This window comes from Cupressus sempervirens, chromosome 11 (genome assembly GCF_028749045.1).
Source record: "Cupressus sempervirens isolate cs-2001-9-10 chromosome 11, ASM2874904v1, whole genome shotgun sequence".
NCBI lineage: Eukaryota > Viridiplantae > Streptophyta > Pinopsida > Cupressales > Cupressaceae > Cupressus > Cupressus sempervirens.
In genome coordinates, this window is record NC_143128.1 from 395744149 (window position 1) to 395762515 (window position 18367).

General features: G+C 34.9%; 1 pseudogene; it reads right to left on the reverse strand.

Annotated features, from left to right (window-relative positions):
* Window positions 1–231: 231 nt before the first annotated feature.
* LOC149529706 (uncharacterized) lies at window positions 232–17945 on the reverse strand (annotated as a pseudogene).
* Window positions 17946–18367: the final 422 nt, after the last annotated feature.

Below are 18367 nucleotides of genomic sequence, written 5' to 3' on the forward strand. Positions count from 1 at the left end.
GCCGTTGATATTCGCATTGCATTCTAAATTGCCTTACATTATGTGAGCATTTTCACCACTATCTGCATAGACAGCATCCTGTGATATGCACCACAAACTGCGAGATCCTCTTCCATTTTATCTGGGCGTTCGCATATACTTCTCCAGATTTCCTTTCAAATTTATGCCTGCCAAATTACACATAGGGGATTATAAGAAACCAGAAGACGAAAAAGAATCATAAAAATTTTTACCCGAAAACTCTACAGATGCCATTGACGCAAGGAAAAAGAAACTCGTTATAAAAGGATGGAGGCCTGGAGATCACGCGCAATTAAAACAAATAGAAACAACATTATCATCCTAATTTCCTATGGCGAAATATCTTCCTTTTGGATGCTGTGCAGATGCAAACGAATGACCTCAAAGATCAGTAACAACCTCCTCGTCTGGCGGTTTACAAATAATCCATCGACATGATCTCTGACCACCACCACAAATGCTTTATTTGGACTTATGGAAGTGTGATTTACAGCCCATGGAAAATAATTATGCCATGGCATAGAAAAGGGTCTCCATAATCAATTATTTGAGTTCATTAACTTTATTGCACCACTTGGGCTGTCATAGATCTCAATGGCATTAGTGATATCATTCTCATCATAAGTGAATTTTGCACAGCATGAAACACCACGACAATCCAAATTCTTCTCAAGCAGTAGATTATTCTTGACACACACTGTACTAATCCGTATCTTTCCTAGACCCTGTTGCATAGTACGAGAATTCTTTTGAACCCCGTCTTCCCTCAATGGTTCGGCAATATTTAGAATTGTCATGCTTCTCCGGCTCAATGAGCATCTATGAATAACAGAGTAACCACATATTACATACGTATCATGCTTTGATGTGGACCAAATGAGATTTCCCAACTGAAAAATGGACGAATGTAGATTTCACTGATCTTGCATTATAGTGAAACTCAGAAAACTTCCCATCCTTCCTTACGGATTGGCATTCCTTCTTTAGTTCTTTGTATGGAAAATGCAGATTTTCATATTTATTGTACTGCTTTAGTCTTGCGAAACTTTTCTCTTTGTAAATTGCAACCTTTCCCAAGGAATGCTTTGAATGCCTTTGTATGCTGGAGTTGTCTTCTTTTCGATTGTTCTATGTTTTATTTGCACTCTTATCTCTGTAGAGGCATGCCTTGTTAAATGTTACTTTCAACTTCTTGTTATCTGCAATTTATTATTAGTATCTCCAATCTGCCATAAATTATCAACATATGCAGGCTATCGTATATCATGTTTAATGTTGCTGTATAATGCCAGACATAACAGTAAAGCCAACACACATGGGATCACAATGGTACTGTTCTGATGCAGTGTGTCAGAAGTCAATGTTATTGAATCTGCTAACTCAAATCTGTTCTTGAATGCACCATTGCTCACAGCTTCAGCTTCTATTGCTATTAGGAATAATTATGTGAACTTCCCTTCCTCAGCAACCACGAATTCAGAAATATGTATCCTTCATCAATCTAAGAGCAGTGCTGTATGTATGTTTATTACTTTAAACAAAATCTGGTCCTCACTGCCCTATTACTTCAACAAGATATAGAAATGATCCACCCCATCATAAACTCACGAATGAAGATATAAACTTTTCAGGTTCCATCACTAATCAACTTACACATAACTCGAGATCCTGAGTTGCAGATGAGTTGGATGACACCTTCAACCCATCATTTCAACGATGTTTGGCTAAGGTGGGATTGTAGAGGTAAATTGGTCATACAAGATGCTTCTATTCCTACCTCCACACTCTTGCATCCTATGATCCCAATCATATTTAAAATTGGTTATTGCTTTCCTTACATCTTTTTGTTGGCTCTAGAGATATCTTGTCATGAGAAGATTGTGGTTGAGCATGAGTAGACTTTTTGCCAATATGCTGTAAGTCTATTTTGAGTATAATACATCCATTCATTGCTAATACTCAGAAGAGAAATGGTCATTGTAGTTACATCATAGAGTTGATATGTATGATTACATATAATAGTTTGGTGTTTGTAGAGATTTGGTTATGTTGATATATTTAAAACCTTCTATTTGATATTTGGATGTTAAGTGTTGGTGGTTTGGTTTTGACTGATGATAACATAAGGTTTTCTTGGTTGAGAAGTTTTATGGGAGTGATTGCTTTTCTTTATGTTTGTGATAGTGATGCTAAATATTATATCTTATGGTTGAAGTTATGGAAGTATTGTTATAACACCTTCAATTGTATGCCCTTTGGTATATACATATTTCATGCTATTTGTAATAATACACTTTCAGAACCTATGATGCATGGTAGTGATATGACAAAGAATGTGGCAGGCATCTTGTATATACATGACAAAGAATGTGGCACTGTCTTGGAAACATCCGAAAAATCTTCATATATCGATGACCATTTTCTCACAAAAAGGAGATATGAATTTGAATTAGGTAGACATTCTAATATAGCATGAGATAAAGATTGACTTTTTGGTTTGTGATAGTGGTTGCTTATCTTCATTTTATCATGTTATGTTAGCCAAGAGGATCAACCTTAAGACTTATACTTTTCATGGAGTATCTCATATTGGAGTGATGGTTATGGGAGAACATGAAACAATGAGGGCAAACAATTTGAGGATAATTGAAGGCACTAAATAGAGGTATGGCATCAATCCTAGTTTTTTGATTTGGGTCAACACATCTTCACATTTGCATAGTCGGACAAAATAAACCCTTACACATGAGAATGAAAGTGAGAAGTTTCCCTACCATTGACACTATATTGAGGGCCAAATATGAAGACTATGGAATTTATAAGGCCCAACATTGTTGATTTGACATTGAGAGGGAAAAAGAAGATTCAAGCCATGGGATGAATGAGAGATGAACACTACACGGTGACTAATCAAATAGAGAAATCAAGATGGAGGCATGTTTCAAACTTGAGTACAAATAGACACACATACACACGCACAAACAACTTTACTCATGAGGTTGTAGAGTCCTATCTTTTGTGAACCTACTTTTAAGGTCTGACAACATACACTCAAATGACATGATGGAACACACACTTGGTGGATCAACTGCTAGTGCTATGCCTTCATATTCTAAGGGAGACATGATTGATACTTGTTTGGGTTGGTCTTTGATCAATCATGAGGCAATGAAAGAGTTTTCTAGCAACAAGTCCCATTATATTGATATCTCTTTGACAAAGCATGTGGCTGCCCCACTTCTCAAACTTGTGGCACACAACATGGATGCATATTCTTTTGATTGACATACCTTTGGAGGTACAAATATTATGTTGAGATGTGATTAACAGTTTGATGGTATTACTTTGCTATTTAATGTTAAGGCTCTAATGTTTGTGTTCATTCAAATTATGATGTAGGAGATGAAAATGAGCATGATAGAATTGTTGATCTAGTTTTAGCTTGTGGAGTTCCACCTCTACCATGATAGAAGAAAGTTATCCTAATATATGGAGCATTTTCGTCCTTCTAGGTTCTTGGTGGATAGAATTTTCTCAAAGATGGGGAGATGAGTTGGATTATCTTCTCCCAGGAGATGGGAATAGGGATGTCATTCTATCATCCTATATCATGGGATATACTTTCTCTTTTACATGGGATTTGGTGAGTGGACTTGTACTGACATTATTGTGAGATGCTTCTATTTCTACATGTCTTTAATTTGTGAGGATCCAATGGTTTGGAATTCATGTGGTGACATCACACCTTTTCATGGGGATCTTGATGAGTATCTCAAAAAGTATATGGAGCATTGATAATTGCATTAGAGTAGAACAAAGAAATTGTGGAGGCTTGAGATGGTGTTTTAGAGTTCACATCTTTCATCACTTGTTAACATGCATCATTTTTTCAAGGCATTGAATTGTATTTTGATGGAATTTTATAGAAAATTGAATCATACATGTAGGTAGTTTCTTGAGGAAAAATAAGTTTTGGAAAGAAGGACTTGTCATGTCCCACATTTCAAAAAAAAAACTTACTATTTATAGCAAGTCCGGATGCCCAAAAATTTCAAATCAAGAAGGAAAAATAGCTTTGAATTTGATAGTAAATTTGACGAGAAAAAATAAATATAGTTTATTATTCAATCATCAAAACACTTTCAAATGTTGATTTCTCCTAACTTGAGTGCTAGACTTGGTGGGCCCATGGGTTGGCTGAAAATGACAACAATACGTATTTTATGACGATTAATGACAACCTTAGAAAAGTGACACCATGCATGGGAGTGGATGGTTTCTATAAACACTTGGCATCTATGGATACATGCATTACATGCCAGAGAGAATCTTTCCTTGGTCGTGAGTTTTGAAAAATGACACTTTAATGTCATATAGTTAATTTGGAAAATACTTTAAAAAAAAAGTACAAAGATGCCTCGCAAGTGGTAAAACATGAAAGACTGATTTTAGAATGGCTATAATGAATTTTATGACATTTATAAGTGTCTAAATTTAGAAGGGATTATTTGGACATGATTCTAATGTCAGGTGAAAGTTTCTAAAGGAAGGGGAGTCCATAAATATTGGTCATCATCATGCAAAATGATCTTTTTGCGTTATTCAATCACAACTATGTATTTTCTTTAGAGGCTTTACAATACCTCAGAGAAGGAGATTGGAGAACAAGAGTCTAAAGCTTTCTAGAGAGGCTAAGGGTGGGAATCCAAGGACTTTCAAGGAAGGTTGAGGGTGAGAATCAAATGCTTTCCATTGTGCAAATCACGTAAATTTTTCCAATGCCCCAATGATCATTTATTGTTTCAACTTTTAGTATGGTGCATGGTTTTCTTATGACAGTTGGGGTTCTAGTTTTTTGTTATATTTTAGAGTATTTTGTACGTGTTTTCTAATGTTGTTATCAACTTTGAGGTCTCAAATAACCTAACATTGATAGCCATTGTTTTCCAGTTTAGTTCTTTTTTGTAGTTTGTTGTGCTTCTATTGGAGATTGAGATCCTGTTTAGAGCATTTTTCTAATATGTTGTAGATCTAAAAATTTCATTTTGTAGGCCATTATGCTTCTGGGATTTCAATAGAAATCATTCATAGTTGGAGCACAATAAGTTTGATGTATTTTTGGTTCCCTAAATACAAGTTTCAATATACCCAATTTCATTATTTTTCTTGTTTTTTCTTTGAACCTTAGTTATTTAAATTTATTCAAAATCTGATATAAAATATAGAAAAGAGACATTACAAAGAATGTGAAGATCAAATAAGAAATGAAAGGGGCAAGAATTGTCAAATAGATGTATCTTTTTAGAACAACATGTGTGACCCTTTCCCAAGGGACATTGAGGTGGGCAATAATATATTATTCTCAAAGGTAACAATGAAAAGTGGTGACTTTTTCAATTGTAAATTACACAGGGAGACTATTCCAATCAACCATATATGCATCATCACTCATTGATGTGTCACAAAATCAAGTAGTCTACGATTTACAAAAGGTTGAATCAAACAATCTATCAATTAGCAAATACAAATTCAACAAAGTGAGTAAACAAGAATTAAATCATCATCAACAAATTCACATCTTGGAATCACAAATCAATCAATATAGTCATTAGACAAAATTCAATCATTTAAGTGTTACCACATCAAACCTACACTTGTTCATTCAATTGTTGGAAATAGATAACAAAGACATAATGAGGAAAGAGAAAGAACTCAACCGTTCAATCTAGGTAGCAATACTATATGGCACTATAGACATGTAAATTTGATTACACAAATTAATAATCTTATTTAGTTATCTGCTAAGGTATTATTGATTAAATATTAAATATTAAATATTTATGTCATTCTCCTAGTTAATAAATTCAATTAATTAATTATAGCCCAACTAATTATTTAAATGACAACCCATAGTTAGATAATTAACTTAAATCCCTATTCCTCTATTAATTTTGTTGGTGTAATTAAGTATTTACTAATTACACTTTACTTAAGCTTACTTAGGTTAATGCATTAGCATATTGGTTGTCATGTAGACGCCTAAGAGTTTGTAGATTCATATGAGTTGTCATGTTGACAACATAGTAGTTTGCACTCCAATTGAGCACATGTTGTCTACTACATCTCTTTATGAGATACACCTTTGCATTCTTATCCTCTCATTGTTGCACGTACATTCATGCACAATGGAGAATAATCCACTTTTGGTGGACATGTGCTTAGTTGTTATGCTTATCTCTTTGTTGACTCTTAGTCATATCAGTTGCCTTTATATACAAGACACTTCTATAATGTATTTATCCAATTATGTGATATCCAATTATCTGATTAATGCAATCATTTGATATCCATTATCATTTGATCATCATTTGTCTCTCTTGTGCTATTTACAGAGCTTGTTGATCTTGGCGTTGAATTATTGCCTTAGGCAAATTTTTACATGGTATCAGAGCCATAAGAGTTTCATTGCATAGCCATTGGAGATTTTTTTTCGCAAGTCAGGATTTGAGCTTGCTAGTGCAAACTAGATATTGATATCACATTCAGAAGGTCAAAAAACTCCCAAATCAACCTTTGTTTCATCAAAATTGGACATTTGAGGTGAAATCTAGAGTCATTTGATTTTTGGAGATACAACAACGACAATTCAGGAAAAATAATTACAGAGGTTGTTTGTGATCTTTGTTCCAATTTTTTTTTTTTTTTTGAAAACTGCCAATTCCAATTTTTACAACTTTAGAGGCTTTGTTTAGGCTCATATGGACAAATATTCAAGTGCTATTTTTTTTTGAAAGTGCATAATTTTTTGTCTTCTTTTTAGATCTAGTATTAGTTTGTAGTAATTTTGAGTGGACATATTACATTCAACATTTGGTCATTTTGGCTTATTTTGACACTTGTAATCAATTAGATCCTTAAGAGGTCTTGTGTCTTATCTTGTTGAGTCATATATAGCTTCATATTTTCAGTTGTAAATATAAAAAATTAGAGTTTCACTTTGGCCCAAAATTGACAAGTGGCTATTGTACCTGCACTAAATATAGAATGCCAAATCATCTTTTTTGGGGTGGGGATTTTTTGGTTGAGTGAAAAGGGGGGGGTGTCTTGTGTTCTTGTGTCTTTCTTTCTCTATTGTGCTCTTTTAATTTTTTGCATCATGGGTTCACCTAAAACTCCACTTTTAACTTCACACAATTATACTGCATGGAAATATATTGTATGGAGTAGACTAATGGAAAAAAAGGTTTAAATCTATATGTCGATAGTTCAATTGTAAACCCACTGATGCTGATGCATAAGTTGATTGGAAAATTAAAGACAACCAGGCTTAAGGAATTATTAGGAGTTGTGTTCATAGAGATCTCTTCTTCCACATTTCCAGTTTTAAGGATGCCAAGGGTGCTTGGGACAAACTTGAAGGGTTGATGGTAAGGTGGATGAGGATAAGAGATTCCAAATTGAGGATGATCTACTTTTGGATCTTAAGAATTTTGACACAATTCAAGACTATGTCAACAAAGCCAATGAATTGGGAGCACTACTTAAGGATTGTGGTAATCCCATGAAGGATGATAGATTGATTCATCACATCTTTAAGAGGCTCCCTTCAGAGTATGCATCTTTTGTTTCGAGTTCCAACACTCACAAGTTGACCATGGGAAGTGCCTTCACTAAGCCTTCATTCGATGCATTTGTAGAAATGTTGATATTGGAACAATGCAATTTGATAGATATGGGAATTCTCAAGTCATCGAAGTCCCAAGGCATTGGTGGCTAGTAATGAGAACCAAACAAATCAAGGTGGCCAAAGTTTCACCAACAAAAGAAATAGTAGTGGAAGCCAAAATCACAATCAGAGACACAACAATCTTCCTCCTCGCAACAAGGCAATTCTTCTTCCAACAAGAAGGATAAACTATTTTGTGCATATTGCAAGAAACCAAATCATGATGAGCATCATTGAAAGATTAAGAGAATAAATAAGTTGGAAAACTTACTTAGGAAGAACAAAATCAATGTGCCAAATGCTTTCAAGGATTCAAATCCATCCACTTCAAAGGGAAAAGGGCAAGCACTTATGGCAAGTTCAAGTTCTTAAGGGGAATGGATTCTTGACTTAGGTGTCTCACATCATATGGGTTCTTCAAAAGGACACTTTTCTTCATTGGAGCAATCTAAGATACTTCACATCTTTGTAGGGAGTGATACCCAAGTGGAAGTTTAAGGCAAAGGACAAGTTGAGATGGAAAATGGAGAGTTCAAAGATGTTCTCTATGTTCCTAACTTAGTGTCATGCCCAAAATTTTAAGGTAAAAACACAATTATATTAAAAAAAAACAAAAAAACAATGTACTTCATTCATAACTTTCAATGTTAAGTCTAGGTTATGATATAAGTTACCCTAGCTACGAGGTGCACTGGTGAACATTGTGACTGATTAGTAGGCCTATAATTTTTAGATGACTTATATCATATCATTTAATTTCAACACCAACGGTGATTAATCATGACATATCTAAAAATTACCCTATCTTTTGATAAGACTACAGAGGAATTGGTTCTATATTAAGTAATCAAAAGGGATATTCTTTATATAAAGAAAAAATATAACAAAATGTCCATGCATCTGATGTACTAAAACATATTACCAAGAATTATAGGGAAAATCAAAATGTAAGTCGATTAAGGAATATTATTTAAATAATTAGGTGGGATTAATAACTCAATAAGTCCTTTGTTATTAAATACCAACTTTTCCTATATGTCTTAACTCAACATTCTTACCCACGTAACAAGATGCCTAACTATCTGTCTAAAACTTATTAAGCACCTAAATCTTATGACCATAATCCCCACCATTTGTTTTGTCTACTGAAGGTATATGCATATATACTATTTATTTTAATCTTCAATTTTCCCTAAAACTTGTTACTAGTTATCAACTATTTAGTGCTGATTCACACCTATGTTGGATTGCCTCTACTATGAAGATTATTTCGTTAAACTTATACCCCAACTAAGGATCATAACTTTTTAATTAATGAAATTAAGTGAATAAAAGGATTATAGAACCCCAACAAGAATTACAAGTCTAATTCTCAATATTAAATTAATATTTATCTAACCACCTCTACATCTATCCCACTACCCCATTTTACCTCTTCCCATAACAAAAATAAGACACCATAATTATTTGAGGTTAGCAACTTAAGTCATGACTTTGCTGCTTATAATCCCTTTTCTAACATTCTACCACTAACATGAAGCTACACATACCTAACCCCAATCACACTAATAATTCTTCATATGCTAAACTAATATTAATTAGGGTTCTAATTACTATGCCAAAACTACTCTCCTAGCACTTACCTAATCCACCAAGGCTATACCACCCACTAGGTGACTTTACCATTACCATGGCACTTTATTCAAAGATGGGCCACCTCCTTACCACCATGATGTAGGCGCCTAGGGAAGGTGAGTCTGACTTTGTCAGCTCATGACCAATTTATGTCCCCCATGCTTATGCACTCAAACCAAGAACTTAGGAGTGTTAGGTGCCTAGGGAATGGTCCCTGACATGTGGCAGGGGGTTAAGGCATTCAAAATGTGCTCAAGTCCATTTACAAGGTGATATGCATAGAAATAAGTTTATTTCTTTTAGCTTTTTGATCCTATTTACCCTAGTGCCTAGGTCTCCTAGTTTGTACTAATGTTAAATTCTTTAACTTGTTTGATTTGTCCACATACCAAGCATGGCAATTTTTCTTAATAGTATAAAGGTTTGTTTGTTTGTTTTTCTTTTGTTTAGCTTTATTATTGTTATTATTATTTTTATATGGCAATAGTTGTATGGTACTCTCCTTTTGTCTAGGTTTTTGGGGAAAAGGCCTAGGTCCCTGACTTTTACATGAAATTTCTTTTTATATTGTGTCACAATGGTCACAGAATTCAAAAGAGTCTTCACCCATAATTACTTGTGAGTTAGGTGTCTATTATTGTTTTTGAGTCCTTGTCTCCTAGCATGTAGGTTGTCTTATCAACATTTCATACATAAGGTTCCAAGTATATCCCTTCTGAATAAAATATTAGCCCGTAATAGGCTTTCACTTATTTCCTCACCTTCATACAAATTCCAGAGAAGGGAATGTACATCTTTAGCATACTTTTTTTTTTCTCATAGACTTTTAAACTATGAAACATATGGAGTTGATTTTCCTTTCACTTTTAGCTATGAATTAGGATGATTTGTTGGTGATCAAATTGATGTTATCCCTTGTCCTATATAATCCTAGAAGTTTAATGATATAAGACAACCTAAAGCTTATCACTTCAATGTACAGGTCCATATTAGATACTTTCTCTTTTTTTAAAATAATGATTATTAGCATATATGAGAACAATTACTCATAGAGACAAGCAATTTCAGGATGATTAGAATCACATACGATACCAAATACTCATAGATACAATGAATTCTTTGTGTGCATACTTATTTACAATTACAATATTAGGACTGTTTATTCATACTCCTCTAACCACCTAACTGTGAGGCCCCTCCTTGTATGTAATTATCTATACGAATGCTTTGTTAAAATTGCTATAGGAGATTGAAATGGATAAGATGTAATGTTTTATGTTGTGAATGCCCTAATGAGATTGAGATCAGTTAATTCATCCATGTTTTAAATGCTTAGTGATTCGAGAACTACTACATCACCTCGACTGTTAAAACATTAATTTTTACTAATTATGGTACGAAGTGTTTTCACCTGATAATGAGAATGTTGATTTTGATACCTTGATGATTAAGTTATATGCAATTCAGATGTTACCGTATGCCCTATTGGTGATGTTATGATGTTTAGGTATATGCATGCTTAACGATGATTATACTTGTGCTTAGTCTGAATTAAGGAATAAGTTATGTTATATTGATTATGTGGTTGTTGATGATTAAATGAGAGTAGAAATGAATTAAACAATAGATTATTAGAAAGATGGATGTTTTAAATTTACATGATTTTCCTGATACGTAATTTACATATATGCATGTGATTTCTTGAACTACTGATGTGTGCAATTAGTGTGCAGGATATTTAATCGGAAAATCTAATGGAAAGACGAGACTGAACCCCTTGCTATTTATGCTAATTTGCATTGTCTTTCTTTGGAGGTTGTTATATAGTTTTAAAATTCTCCTAACTTTTGTTGGTTTCTATTAAGTCTTAAAGGCCTAAAAATATTAAATTTAAGTATCCTAGGGGTAAGGGTATGGGTTGGGAATACTTTCCACCCCCTTGGCCTCTTAGGTTGACTTTTAGGGTCACTCAAAAACCCTACTTTTGGTTGATTGCGAAAATTGATTTGTCTCTCTCGTGAGTTGGTGACTCAAACTCCACCTTGGGGTTACCTAAAGCCTAGTTGAGTTAGGATCATATTTAGATGCATTTTGGAGAAGTTTTTGAGTTGTTACTCAATCTCTAGTTTTTAGAGAGAAGTTTGAAGATTGAGGGAAAGGAAGGATAAACTCTCCTCAACTTGTCATTTTACCATAACTTTTTGTGAATGTAGGGTTCTTCACTCTTTTGATCATGTTTCTTCTTATTGTTCATGCTTGATTCATGCACAAGGCAGTGTGATGATCTTTGTATTGCTTGTATGTGTGTTGAGGGTATTTTGGGAGGGATCTTGACTTGTTCTTGAGTGTCATTTTTATGTTTTGCTTTGAAATTTTGAGAGGATTTCATGGGGATTGTTATGGCATTACTCACCTTTGGATAGGGAAGAAGTGGTCAAGTAAGGGGGAAGGGCTTTAGTTGGACCTCAATAGTGTAGAGTCTTCTCTCATGGTGAGAAGAGGGAAAGAGGGTAGGGTGTGTGAGCCCCTACTTGTCATCACATACCTTGTATGAAAATTTGAACTTTTGAAGAAGGGAAGGAATGAAATTCTTTGTTATATTGGCCTTGAAAGGGCATTGGTAGAAGAATGGAAGTTCTTGAATCTTAGCCCCGAAAGGACTATGTTATGGTATGGTGATTGACATCTCCTATTGAGAAAATCTACCTCCCCCCTTATTTTGGTTCAATGTTGAACTTCTTGTGCAAAACCGGGTTGGGAATGCATGCTTGAATTGTTCATCATATATGTTGTTTCACCTTCGGATCAATTCTTGTCTTTCCCATGGTTTTCTTGATGCATTGAAGAAATCGGAAAATACCTCTTGTGAAAGACCTAGAAGAGAATTTAGTTGAATTGTAACATTATGTAAAAATGTATTTTGAATTTTGATGTATTTGGCAAAGACGTCAGGTTTTCTTATTGGTTCTTTCCCGATGGAGCCTTGAACTAGGTTGATTAATATAAGGGAAAAGATTGAGCAACAATTTTTGTATGGAATCTTACAGTATTTCAGTTATGCATGTGTGTATCGAAAAATGGATAAAATAATGTTCACTCTTCCTTAGGCATTCTTATGTTTGAAATCATATTCATAAGATTAATATTAATTAGGCAGAATGGAGAAAGGATGGAACGATCGATCTTAAGTATATTTTGTGTGAATGTCCGATAAGAGAAATAGTGCAAATTAAATCAAAATCATTAGTTTTGTATATGAATTGAGACACATACTTCTCACCTTTCAAGTTGTCCTTAAAATTGTCTTGAACTTGGATTCAAATATTACTCCTAGTATGTTGAAAATTAAAATCATGTAACTTTGGCTCTTTAGAACTTTAAAAAAATAAAAAAATTCACCTACAGGATGCAAAGTCAATGTCTTAAATGCAAATTCAGACCTTGCACTTTTCATGATTTAACCTCTGCACTCAATCCTTATTTCCCTCCACCCCATGCATTTTCTGCCAATAGGTTTTCTTGGGATCACATGCCCCACTTGTCAGTGTGTCCCCCCCTTGAAACTAGCATATGAAATATTGTAGAAGGGGCTGTTTTATGAATGGGCAGGTTAATAGTTGTAAGTTTTATATATTAATGGTGTCTTCAGCACTTGCCCACACTTGGTCCTTGCCGCCAGACTTGGGCACTACATTTGGCAGGCCTTTGTCTACGTGAAGGGGGGGAAAGTCAGCTCGGGCCTTGAGCCGACGTGGTTGAGAGAGTTCCTAGTTGAAGGAAGGGTGGAATAGATGTTACGTAATCCATATTAAGATAACTTAATGGAATTCCTTTACTAAATCATTTCAAATAAGACATTCAAAATGTTAAAATATCAAAATCTACACATGACATTTAATCATAAATCATCATAATTAATTTTAACATACTCAACTATCATAATCAACTTCTATTCCTCAATCATTTTCATATAAAGTTAAAATGTGAGAATCTGCATATCAACATTAATTTTTTAGTTAACTGATCCAACTAACATTTTGAACCACATCTTAACCCATTTTCTATCAAAATGATGAATTGTTGGATCTTTATTACTAAATCAAACAACATGAAAATTAGTTCCAATCACATACCTTAGGTCAAAACCACCAAAATGTAATCATCACGACTAACATTCTTTGATTCAATTACATATAGTTTGATTACTAACACTATCTCGCTATCATTATGAGATATTTCATGATAAGGCCCATGTCTCTAAAATCACTAATGTCAAGAAATCAGGATGTTTTCAAAGTCATGTTTGCATAGGTTCAAAATCGATCATTAGGTAAACCCAGTATATCTGTTAGGCAATTAAAAAAAAATAAATCTTAATCATCATTCGGTATTATTGCTTGTACAACAATTGTCTTATAATATTTACATTATGCCGAGCTCCACCAAGTAAGCCTTTTCTAAATTGATAACAATTTTTGTCTATAATTATTAGTACTCACAAGGGCAGGTGTTAGTGTAGCTTTCCATAATGGCCTCTTAAAACAACTATCCTAATAGATCATAACATACTATGAATCCTCCGACATAGTTTTCTAAGTGATAACATCTCGAGTCTTTATTCCATAGGGTCTTAGATTACTAACCTAATTTTGAATACGATACTAACAATAATGACCACAATGTATATCAATATAATAAGATCTCAGGTCCAATATTAATAAGAAGGATGCCAATCATGACATACCTAAATCTTAGAACCTGCTTATCGTCACCCTATCATAACGTATATGCTAATAGTCTATAATTCACATACCATGCATGAGAGACAGTCATGACATGTCACCTCCTTATACTTCCTAGTTTTGACCATATTCATGTTATTTAGGGTTTATAATATAGTACTAGGGAAAGGGTTTACACTTAGCACTAATCTCCTTTCAATTTACCAAATCACTCACTGTGGAGGTAGAAATAAAGTTGAGTTCCTCCCTGATTTAGTAATGTTGCGAAATCTTAAAGATGATTCATTGGTTGTAGTGGTTAAAGTTAATCATGACACAAGGCTTTATTATTTCTCCCACTTTGTGCCTAAGTCTCCTTCACATGCCTTGTTGACACATTCACAATCACAAGGTAAATTATGGCATGAATGGTATGGACATCTTGCCTTCCGCTATCCTCATCGACTTAGCTCAAAAATTTTGGTGAAAGGTCTACCTACAATCAACTTTTCTAAGGGTGAATGTTCAACTTGTTCAATGGATATGCATCTAGAAGAGAAGTTTGACAAAGGGTAGTCTTGGAGAGCATCAGTTGTTCTTGAGTTGGTTCACACAATTCTAGCAAGCCCTTTTTTAGTGACATCAGTTAGTAAGGGTTGCTATGTCCTCACTTTCATTGATGACTTTTCACGCTACACGTGGATCTACTTTCTTGATCACAAGAATGAAGTGTTTGTAAGTTTCTAGCCTTCAAGAGTCATGTTGAGAAATCAATTAAAGCCATCAAGGTTCTTCGTATGTACAATGAAAGTAGATATGTGAATTCAAGACTTAGAGACTTTTGTGAACTTCAGGGTATTGATCTTCAAAATCATGTAGCATTTAGTCCACAGAAGACAAGTGTTGCATCAATGAGGATTATAACTCTTAAGTCAATGACAAGTTGCATGATTCAAGCTAAGTCTCTTGACAAATCACTTGAGGTAGAAGCTATAAGTAGTGCCAATCACATCCTTAATAGGTCTCCTCATAATGTCTTAGATGGAATGACTCCTTTTGAGGCATGGTGCAGAAGAAAACCAGTTGTGAAACACTTAAGAGTTTTTCTTTGTCATGCATGGGCACACATATCTTCAAGGGAATGCAAGGCACCACCATCAAGGCCTTGTACTTGTTGGGCGTTCATTTTGCACGAGGTCAACGACAATAATCCATAGTGTAATTCCTCTCTTGAAAAACAAATCTTTTAAAGGATCCACTCCAAGGTTTAGTGTTTGTCTTGTGACGTACCAAAATCCGCTCGGTAGAAGATAAATGTGAATGTTCATGAGGAGGCCTTTGCTACTTCCAAAAACTCTTCTACCTTGGAATCAAGTAAAATCTACTCACTGTCTCAAAATATCACACCAAAAGAACAATATTTTTTGTATTTTCTATTTTTCAATGAATGCAACTCTAACAATGCAGCTACTATGAGGTCCTATTCTAATAGGGGGTTAGCAAAGTAAATAGCGAAACTAAAAGAAAATAACATGAAATCAAATAACTTAAAATTGCAAATCCTAAATGGACATAAGTTACAGAACACAACACGTTGCGAGTTAAACCTTCAAAGAAATCGGTAGGAAACCAATGAAAACAGGAGCAACGCTTCCTAGAATCCATTGATGCAATCGTCGGTGAGAATCTTTAACAAATCGAATGATGTTTCACTCTTTCTCAAATCACAAGGCCACCGAAAGTGTGCTCATGTGAGACAAAAAGCTATGTAGACACAATTGGGTGATTTCTTCTCGATCTCGTTACGTCAACGGAATTCATATATTTGTAGCAAACACCAGAACTAAAAGATCGCACAACCAGAAACAATGCAATAAACCTTTGGCTCAATCACAATCTCATGAATAAAATTCACAAATCAATGACACATTCAGACAAGAATAACTACACTCCAAATGCTAGCACCAAAAGCATAACTTTATTGCATAATAATGGCGGCCCTTTTTACATTTTACAATGGGGTATTTATAAGAAATCATCTCCTCAATTTGTGTTGAGAGTGAGAGATATCTTAATGCAATAAAATGTTTTTAAAACATTAAAACAAACTAAATATATACAAATTGGTAATCTAACTGGTGCTTAGAGGGACTCCATCCATATTTTATTTATTGATTGGATGCATGAGCCCTTTACATGTCAAGAACAATGAAAGCATGAGAGAGAAAGTAGGAGGAAGCCATCAGTCGAAGTGGAAGTGCATGGAGACACCAAAAATAGAAGCTGACCCTTCACTTGATGTGTGTTGGAGTTAACTTGCCATCAAAATGCGCTCCCAATGCATGGAAAGTGCTATTTTTGAAATTGACAGTCAATTGTCGATGCACCTCTGAATTGCAGAGCTACATGAAAATGCATAGCTGCGGACCTGCGGAGTTGTGGATCTGTGGAGCTGCGTACCTGCGGAGCTCAATTTGCCAAAAAATCAAAGTTCTCAATTTTGAAAACAGTTTCTAAGTTTTTCTCAAATGAGGTTTTAGATCACTTTTTGTATACGCTCCATGCCCCTTTCTGATGATTTACACCCTCTTTATAGTCAATTGCTTTCATAAACTTGCACTCCCTCTACTTCTCCAATCGAAAATCTTAAGGCACCTGCATTGAATCTTGTCCCCAATAGCTGCATAAGATGAGGAACCTGATTTGCTTTATGCGTCCAACTTCTGTATCTTTAACCTTTGTCTTCTCTCCACCTATCCAATCCTTCTCGGTGAGAAACCAAGTGATCCAGATTATCCAAAATGTTTGCAACTTTTCATATCTTTTCACAAATTTTCTAGGCATTTTTAAATGACCTTTTTGGAGGTCTTTTGCTCAAAATTTCAAGTTGGAACCTTCGTCGGTCCCTAAAATTGGATAACTGAAGGCTCACTATTTTAGGCACTAAAATTAGATCTTCAGTTCTTCTTTCCAACGGTGTAAGCGGTTCTAAATTCAGAGGCTTGAGTCAAAGTTATGACCTCGACAAGTTGAGGATGCTATTTTTACCTACACAAGAAGCAAACATTAGTCCGTAGAGTTAACAATGCATAGTAAAGATACACCAGCTACTCAAACAAAACTAGAGGTGAATCCTAAAATTTGGCTGAGTCTGAAATTCTAAAGCCCTGAAATTTGGCTTAAGTCTAGATTCCTGAAGCCCTAAAATTTCTTAGAATCTTTACCTTATCTTTGGGAGGTCTGAAACCTATCTCAAAAGATTTGTCGTATATATTAACATATATCTTAAGTATAAGTTGACGTATATTTAATTTCTTATACTTAAAATATATTTAATTTAATTTCTTATACTTAACATATATTTAATTTAATTTCTTATACTTAACATATATTTAATTTAATTTCTTATACTTAAAATATATTTAATTTCTTATACTTAAACGATATATTTTAAACCCCCTTATGGCTACTATGACAAAATTGGAGGTGAAAGGGCAGCTTGGCAAGGGCACATGGTGCTTTGGGAGCGCGCGACACGAATGAGCACGAGGTGCCTTGATCATGCGCACACGCACATGTACAAGTGTATCAGAGTGCGTGCGCGAGGTGCGAACCTGTGGCAAAGCCTGCGGGTGTGGGCACGGCGGTGCACAGGTGCACATGTGCACGACGCGCAAGCGCGCATGCGTGCGGGCGCGAGCACGCGACACACAAGCGCACATGCGCGCAAGTGCACGGGCGCTCGACGCAAGGTGTGAGCGCGTGAGCACTCTGTGCGAGCATCGTGTGAGCATGACGACGCACGACGCGTGTCGCTCAAGTGTTGTAGTGCCTGCCCTCATTCACATCTTTCTGGACATTGTTGCTATTATTATCAGACTATGATAGACTAGTTTTATGTTGATGGATTAGTAGTATTGTTTTGAGACTATCAGATATTATGTTATGGATTCAGTTGATATATGATGAGATCATTTAGACTTCACATTTCAAGTATGCATGATGATCATTATCTTGCTTTCAGTTATTGATGATGATTAGTTAGATGGCTTATTATCTCATGTGTTTTATTATGGATACTTACCCCATACTTGCATGTGTATGGTGTGCGTGTTTGTTCTTATTGTATGGCGTTTCTGATGTGGTTAAGGAAGGGAGTCATAGTCACCTGCTAGTCGGGATCTACACGATGCACCACTTCCTGCCATTGCCTATTTAGCGTAGCATTATAATATTGTATGTACATGCATGGTTTTTATGCAGG